We start from the raw sequence: 8,721 nt of genomic DNA, 5'->3' as shown, positions 1-8,721 counted from the left end.
ACAAGAAGCTGCGTTAACTTTGAGTTCACATTTCTGGACCACATATCCCACCAATGCAACCCCTAAAAAAATGCAGGGAAATAAGCAAGTAAGTGATTCAATTCCCCATCTATACTCCACTTGTATGCTCTCTGGTTTACTTAGGTGGACACCCGAAAGCGGCTTGTAGCTCTTTAATGGGCCGCAGACCCCCAGTTGAGAACCGCAGTTCTATAATTAGATGTAACCAACTCAGAAACAGATATGAACTCCTGTATCACTGTAACAGTCTTTCCACAGAGTCACAGACAGTCCCCTTGGGCTCTCCAGCCTATCTTGCCATCCAGGCACGCTGCCCTTGGTGATAAATGGTCACTTACACCAAAGAAATCACAAAATATTCAGATTGCTCCCAGACCCAAGAGACCAGTCAGTTACCCCAGATCAGTTTTTACCTTACCTCTCACACCAAAGACTATGCTGGTAGCCAATCGTATAGTAAACTAATTAAGGATTTATTAACTATAAAAAATTAGTTATTTATAGCTTAAAGCAGGCAACACATATACACAAAAATTCAGACCATGGTTCCAAAAGGTGACAGATTAGTAATCTGTCAACTCTGAATGTCTTCTAAGGCTAATCCAGGTTGATCCTGGGGAGTTCGGTCTTCTTGTTTCTTAACTCCAGCCTTTGCAAGGGTTCAAACACAGAAATTCAGTTTCTCCTTGTCAGGGATTTTTATCCCCCTACTCCAGAGTTCAAACTGATGGGATGAGTTCATCCATAAGTCTCCCCTTCATTAGGGAGTTAGGAATGCAATCAACAGGGCCTCTCTCCTTTGATGGCACACAATACCTTATTTGTTTTTAATGGGCCATCTCCAGCGCTTTACCTTAATCAATGCTGCTTTTCCTGTTCAGTGAGCTTCACAATTACAGAGGTTTACTATGCAAACATTCAGTATAATTTTAAATTATAGGCTATAGAAATTTAAGTGAGATCAATACATGCAGCATCCTATAAGCATTTAATAGAGTCTAAGCTAGTGTCCCCAAATTGTGAGGCATGCCCCCCAGGGGGGCATGGAGGAACATTGTGGGGGAGATGGTGGAGCCTGGGCCAGTCCATATGGGGTGGGCGGGGAGGAAGCGTGACCAGCCTCACTCTGCCCTCAGCTCCGCTCCAGCCCCGCCCCCAATCTTGGACCCTGGCTGCAGCCTTGGATTTCGGGGTGGGGCTGGGGCACAGATAGGCTCCATTATTGATAAAGGAGGGCATGACAGAAAAAGTTTGGGGACCACTGGTCTAAACACAGTCTTATCAACTTAACATCTAATATCTATTTTGCTTATGCTAACACACAGGTGAGCCAGACCGGTACAGCCACACAAAATAACAGAACAGTAATTATAGGAGAAAATCACCTAAAAGCAGGGGGGGGGGGGAGTGAACTATAGCATTTCAGCTGTTTCCAAGTTATTTTACATTAATAAAAATATTCCAAAGACCCTAAGAATGAACTAATCTATAAGAAAGGGACAGCAGTGAGGCTGTAATTTTAACTTTATTTAGGAGGACAGGGAATAATTCATTAACTGAATATTTGGCACTACTCAAAGGGTGAAAAGTTAAACATGTGCATGTGTCTTTGCAGGATCGAGGCTTTAAGGTTCAGTATGTGACTCATCGAGGCTAAAAATGGGAACTACATACCATACAAAAAGAGAGATTCTGAGCTTTCCAGTGGGCCACAAGATTCGCATCTAGTCCTATAAGTTTCTGAGCTATTGGACCTTAACATCACAGAGAAAGTATAGAAAAGCTATCTGAGGTCATTTTTAGAGGTTGCTAAAATGTATTAGTAATGATTTTCCTCTCCCCTTGAGTCCTCTGCAATTGGACTCCTATTACCCAGCATGTGCGAAAGCCTATCTAATTTTCATCTGTTAGGGGCGCAGGTTTTTTTACAGTGACATGCCAATTAGGAGCCTATATAATTTTTCTCATTAACAACCCTAACCAGCTGGAAACACATTTCTGCCCACATTTTCCCCAATCACGTCCAAGACCCCATGTCTTGTATGGCACATTAGACCTAAATTGGGTAGCAGGAACCCCAGAATTATGTGGCGCAAACTCCCCAAGCTCCCTCCTCTTTACTCACTGCACTTTCCCAATCCAGTCCAATCAGTGCAGTATTATTTATGGTGTTTATTTTGATTTTGCACTGCCCCCCGAGTAAAACTTCTCAATGTGCTGAGAAGTTTTGTATTGAGTGTAACTGCATTGCAGAGGAAAGCCTGTGTCAGAGAGTTTGGAGGCATATGGGGGTTTGACACCCAGAAAGGCAATTAGGCATTTAGGACTAAATCCTCAGCTGGTATAAACAACTGTATCTCTATTGACTTCACTGCTGCTGATCTCCACCAGCTGAGGATTTGGCCCTTGTTATCTATGGGACAGTTGAGGCTTTTGGTAGTGAGACGGGAATTCATCTCCTCTTTCCCTTCATCCCTCTGCCATATTAACAGCAACAAGATGCCCTGCCACCATAATGTCTGTCATTTCAGCTGGCAAGAAGCCCATATTACAGTCTGCTCACTACTAGTGGGCCTCCTCCTGGTCACTCTGGAGATTAGCTGATTCCAGGTCAGACACGTCCTTTCTGCCTCTTGCCCTGCCTTCAGTTCCTGGATCTCTCAGGGGCTAGAGGCTCTGTGTTTGTGCCTTAGCCCATTGACCAAGTCGTATGTGTCATCCTCTTTCGGGGTATCAAAGTCTTTTCTTACAAACAGGCCCAGACAGGCTTCCCCTTCACTGCCCATCTAGTGCCACTTCCCCAGCAGTGGATAGGGGAACCTGAGCCCACCTTCTACTCCAGGTTCCAGCTCAGGGACCCACTACACCAGGGGCTCTCAACTTTTCCAGACTACTGTACCCCTTTCAGTAGTCTGATTTGTCTTGTGTATCCCAAGTTTCACCTCACTTAAAAACTACTTGCTTACAAAAAGACACATAAAAATACAAAAGCGTCACAGCACACTATTACTGAAAAATTGCTCACTTTCTCATTTTTACCATATAACTATAAAATACATCAACTGGGATATAAATATTGTACTTACATTTCAGTGTATAGTATATAGAGCAATATAAACAAGTCATTGTCTGTGTGAAATTTTAGTTTGTACTGACTTCGCTAGTGCTTTTTATGTAGCCTGTTGTAAAACTAGGCAACTATCTAGATGAGCTGATGTACCTCCCGGAAGACCTCTGCGTACCCTCAGGGGTACACATACCTGAGAACCACGGATCTAATCAGCAGCCAAGGTCTTTTCCATTCTGGACCTTATTTTCCCTGAGCCTTTCCTAACCTTCTGGCTCCCTACCCATCTCTGGGTTTGCCAGCCCCAAAAGTCCCCCAGGAGTAATTGTAGGTAATTTTACCTCTGTAGCCCTCAAACACACCTCCCTTATCGCAGAGAGTGACTACAGACTACTGCCCTGCAGCCCCCTCTCTGCTGATGCCAACTTTCTGTCTTTATAAACCCAATCCGGCTGGTTCCTCTTCAGCTGGGCTCCTCCATTATTCAGTCAGGGGATTACTTAAACCCCCGATTCTCCTCAATTGTGGCCTGGCTGGTTAATTGGCCCCCTTCTTAACCTACATTAACCCCTTCAGGGAAAGTGTGGGGTGAACACCCCATCACACCATAACTTAGTGTTTCTGCTAAAATGATCAGCAGTAAAATAATTAACCAAACTAACATTTAAATTATCATCAGAATTCAAAGTTAGGAGCCCTCTCAGGGGAATGAGGTGATTCACATCTCTGTGAGATTCACTCAGTGTGCCTGCAGACTCAGGCAGATACCCCTACATCATTTTGCATTCTGTTCATATTTTGAAGGTTTTATTCCCAACCAAGAGAGTGACTGTTTTAAATTAAAACACATTCTGTAGCGCAATTAGATGATAGTTTTAGAATAACCTTCAACCGTGCATCAGTTAACACAGCTGCATAATCCCATTATACACAGAGTGCTGACCTATGCAAGATAATGTAGAGGCTACCAGTGCAGGGAGTAATGCTTTCATACCAGAGGAGATGTACTTCTTGAAGTCTAGGTGTGGAGCAGTAGAACTAACCTGTGAGCAGTTTGAGCCCACAGTCATGGTCACTGCCTTTAAAGGATGACATTGCATTGACATATCTGTTAGGGTTAAGGGATTGCTCTCAGTTGTATCATGCTGGGACTTTACCCCACTGTGTACCCACAATGCCCCCCACATACATTTGCTTAGTCTCAATCTCTCTAGCCAATCCAGACCTCTGACAACTCCCTGCTTCAGGATACGTTCCTCTTTTGAGACTGCACAATTCATAAGACGCTCCTGGGTATTGTTCCACTACATCTAGGATTTGCATCAAAGGAAACCTGAATGCGGATAGAATGTAATCCCTTTCTCTTCCCAAAGAGCATCTCCTTCCCTGATGGATGCTTATTGCCAGATGCCACTCAAGGGGTACTGACAAAAGCACACTGTTTCTTGTGTGTTGCCTTTCCCAGATCACCTTATAACTTCTCCAGATATAAATTATCGTTATGTATGTCCCACCTGTACCTTTGCCAGACTTCCTTCTCTGGCAATAGAAACTTGGTACAATGTGTTCTGTAAATCCAGTTAAAGGAATATAATCATGCTCTGGGACTTCCTGGGACCAGCAGACCTCTTCTTCCTTCCTGTGCCTGTTTATTCTGAGCCAGTTCCCAGTGTTAGGAAGCTGAACACTGCGGTGATTGTACCAAGTAGGTACAAAGCGCTGCCAGTGCGATGTCTATTTGTCACTGGCTGCAGTTTATACAATGGCTGGTCTAATCAAACAGCGTGTAATGAATGGGGAGGTGGTGTGCAATACTCACCTGTTGGAGGCACTAATAGGTGGATTTTATGGCATACAATGTGGTATGCATGTACCACTTGCATCTGGTTGCATCCTTGGGGAAATCCTATGGCAGGGGCATTCTCCAGTCTATACTCACCCCCATCATCAATGCTTCTGTAAGGAGCAACTTTTGGTAAGCACAACTAATTTGTGCCCGGTCATAGGGTCCACTCACCACTAGGAGCGCCTCATGGCCATTTCTGGGGGTTAGCACCACTCAGGTCTGACCTGCCCTGCTGCCGCTCTCTGTCTCTGCAACTCTGGGTGATCCTTCTTCAAGATTCGCCCTTTGGCTAGGTCACTATATGTGTTTCCGCCTTCCAAGGTATCAAAGTCCTTCTGCATTGACAGTCTCAGTCAGTCTTCCCATGCACTGCGCCCTGATGGTGCCACTTCCTTAGTGGCTGGTAGGGGAACCGGGGCCTGGCCACCATTCCAGGTTCCAGTCCAGGGACCCTGTACCTGGCAACTGTGCTTTTCCTCAGCCATGTTGCGCCTTCCCTCAACTCCTTCCTACAGCTTCTGTTTCCCCTGACCTTCTATGGGTATCTCTTCTCCCAGGGAGTAACTGCAGACTACTTCCCTACAGCCTCTTTCTGTTGCCAGCTCTCTGGCTTTATTAATCTGGCCTTGCTCCTCCCCACAGCTGGACTTCATCAGCAAATTAGGCCTTAGCATGCCCTAGCTTTCCCCAGGTGCATCCTATAGGTTAGTTGGCCTAATTTACCCCTTCAAGCCTTGTGTGGGGTGGACACCTCATCACAGACCCCAGTTTGTACTGTCTTTTGAAAATATTCAGCTAGTGCAAATTCCAGATGTGCCTGCTGTTTTGGGGCAAACCCCCAATTTAGTGGTGGAAACTCTTTGAAAATATAGCCCATAAAGAAAATACATACATGTTTAGTACTATAACAGTCTAGGAGGAAATTTTCAAAGGCATAAAGGACAGCAAGGAACCCATCTTCCTGTGACACAGGCAAACCAGTTTAGATTAAAAGCAATAGGCAGTTCATCTGTCTGTGAACCTCAGAAGAATGTCAAGAGTCATTGTAATGTGCCAACTTGTAAAATGTAACTGAATTGTTAAGTTTGGCTATATCCCAGTTGCTTATTTGTATCCGCTTGTCTATGAACCTATTCATTGCTACTGTTATTGTATCCACTTATTAGAATAGAACAAAGGAAAAACTTGTCATACTGCATTTACATGGACATGCCCTGCTAATTACATTTACGCTAAGTTTACCTGTGATTGCTGTCTGTATACTTAATTAACCTTGAAACAATGTGTTACTGTTTAGTTTTGAATTCATGTGTAAAACTGCATGAAAGCTAATGTTTTTGACTATCATATTGTTCCCGTTTACCTGCACCCATTTGTCCAAAGTTGCTCAGCAAGGAGAAACATCGACTTCAAAGCATGGGGCACTGTGCGCACAACAAAGGGAAATCTCCGGACACATTCTGTGCTAAAAACACTTGGCAGGCTGTTTTTAATGATAAATATTGGACCCTGGGAATGATCCTGCCATCTCTGATATTTTTGCATGCTACCAGGGGGCTTTCCAGATATAAGACATAGTTTCCCAAATCCATTATGAAAAGACTCTAAGAGACTGACAGACTACTACATGTCTGCTATCATTTTGGACTACATACTCTGATCCAGGTGCAATGTATTTTATTTGCTTTAACCTTTGCTATAACTCTCACTACTTGTTCCTAATTAATAAATCTTTAGCTTTAGTTTACTAAAGGATTGGCTACAGCTTTATCTTTGAGATCTGGAGCATATTTTGACCTGGGGATAAGTGATTGGCCTTTTGAGGCAGGAAGTAACCTAATGTGTGCTGAATTTGGTTTTAACAACCTTTCATCATAAAGTCTAGTCTGTCTGGGAGGTAAAATAGGGGTTGAAGTGCCGAAAGGGGTCTGTCTGTGGCTCCATGGTAAAACTAATATAGTGGTCCAGGAGTTCACTTTTGTTACTGGCTTGGTAAAATCCGATGATAGAATATAGTACCTGTCTGGGGTGCCTACCCCGATTTCTGACAGTCTGCCTTTGACAATTTCCCCCGTAAATGTCACTTGCTATAAAGAAAATGAAAAACTTACTTGTGCTTATATCACTCATGAGCATTGTGGTCATCCTAGACTTCTAGAACTAAAAACTTGTTAAGACCCTATATATATATCCTCCTTTATCTCGCTGTATTATACAATAGGTGTGATTACACCATGTACTATTTTTCTTAATGAAGGCACCTGCATAGCTCCACATTCTTGTGGCCCAAATGCCTAAGGCCTACAAACAGTCCAGCTGTTAAGGGACCAAAATGTCAAACCAACCCCTAGCTGGATTCACAGGTATCTACACAAGCAAGCACTTAACCTACTTTCTCTTACCTTAATTCTACCTGCCTGCTGAATAAAAAAGGGCTAATCTCTGATGAGTTCTCTATTTTCACACTTAAAAATGTATATTTTCTTAGTATTTTATGCTTTTTCTAGTAGGGTAACAAGTTTAACTATGTCTGCCATGGAATTTTTAATGGAGTTTTTTCCTCCCCAGCCAGAGAACCTTTGACACTAGCTGTTCTCTCAAATTGCTCTCTTAGGGATATTTGAAAAAAAGCCTGGTTGAAGATCTCTGAGAAATATCTCATATAGTGTCTGTCACAGACCAGCTTTGCTATGACTTTAGTGTTGGGTAGAAGACACAGCTCTCAAGAAGGGAGGTCATTTTCACCTTGAGTCAAAGGGGGACAAATCTCTATATCTTTTGCTGCTGGAAAACTCTGGTGCCAATGTTCATACCAAACAGTAACAGGTTTTAAAAACAACAACATTGGCATCATGCCTAGCATTTAAATCTCTCAAGCCATTCCTTTTAATTGGAGTTGTGGTATCAACCTCTTTCCTGATAACACTCAAGCAGAGCACTTGGAACTATTGTAAACACAGGCCAAGGCCTATCCTGGAGTCAATACCAACATCAGCCTCAAATCAGTCACTAAAATCTTGTGTGTTGGCTGGAGAAATAATCTTTGAAGCTATCCTCCCTGTCTTGAGACCAGATTCTTCAGTCTTTAATTGAGTAACACATCCATTGACTTTAATGGGAGGTTTTCCTCAATTAAGGGCTGTCAGCTTTGCTTTTGGTCTTTTCTTTAACTATTACAGGAATGATTCAAGTTTTTGCTCCACAGCAGTGAATACATTACATCATAGTAAAAATGCTTAAAATGTGGTGTTCATTATACACCCTGATAAAGACGTTGAGGCTGCAAGCATACAGCCAGTACTAGCGACAACATCTATATGGCTGCCAAAAATCAGGACGCATGAGGAAAGACCCTTATGATGTCGTCCTCTGTATATGTTTTCTCTTTGTATTTACTGCTAGGTCACCTCACTGTCAGCCTTGGGCTTTGAAGGAAATTCCACTTATTTAGCCAGTTTCATCAGCTTGGGCTTTAATATTTCTGGCAGCTTTATTGCCATCTAAAAAATCGAGGAAAAAGCCCATGGTGTCAAGAAACAGCTTGACTCTCAGAATGTTGAAGAAGTATTAAGGTGCAACTGTGAAGAAGTGTTTGGTATTGACAGATCCACTGGCATAGTGTTGGCATTGCCTTCAGGACCGGCTCTAGGCACCCGCAAAGCAAGCACGTGCTTGGGGCGGCACATTTCTGGGGGGGCATCCCGGCCGTCCTTTATTTCCCCCTGGCCCCGCTCAGTCAACCAATAAGCTCCTGTATGGGGTGGGGCGGTGGAGCCCCCGCCGGGGG

The sequence above is a fragment of the Eretmochelys imbricata genome, chromosome 1 (assembly GCF_965152235.1).
Source record: "Eretmochelys imbricata isolate rEreImb1 chromosome 1, rEreImb1.hap1, whole genome shotgun sequence".
Taxonomy (NCBI): Eukaryota; Metazoa; Chordata; order Testudines; family Cheloniidae; genus Eretmochelys; species Eretmochelys imbricata.
Note: the sequence above shows the minus strand (reverse complement) of the source record.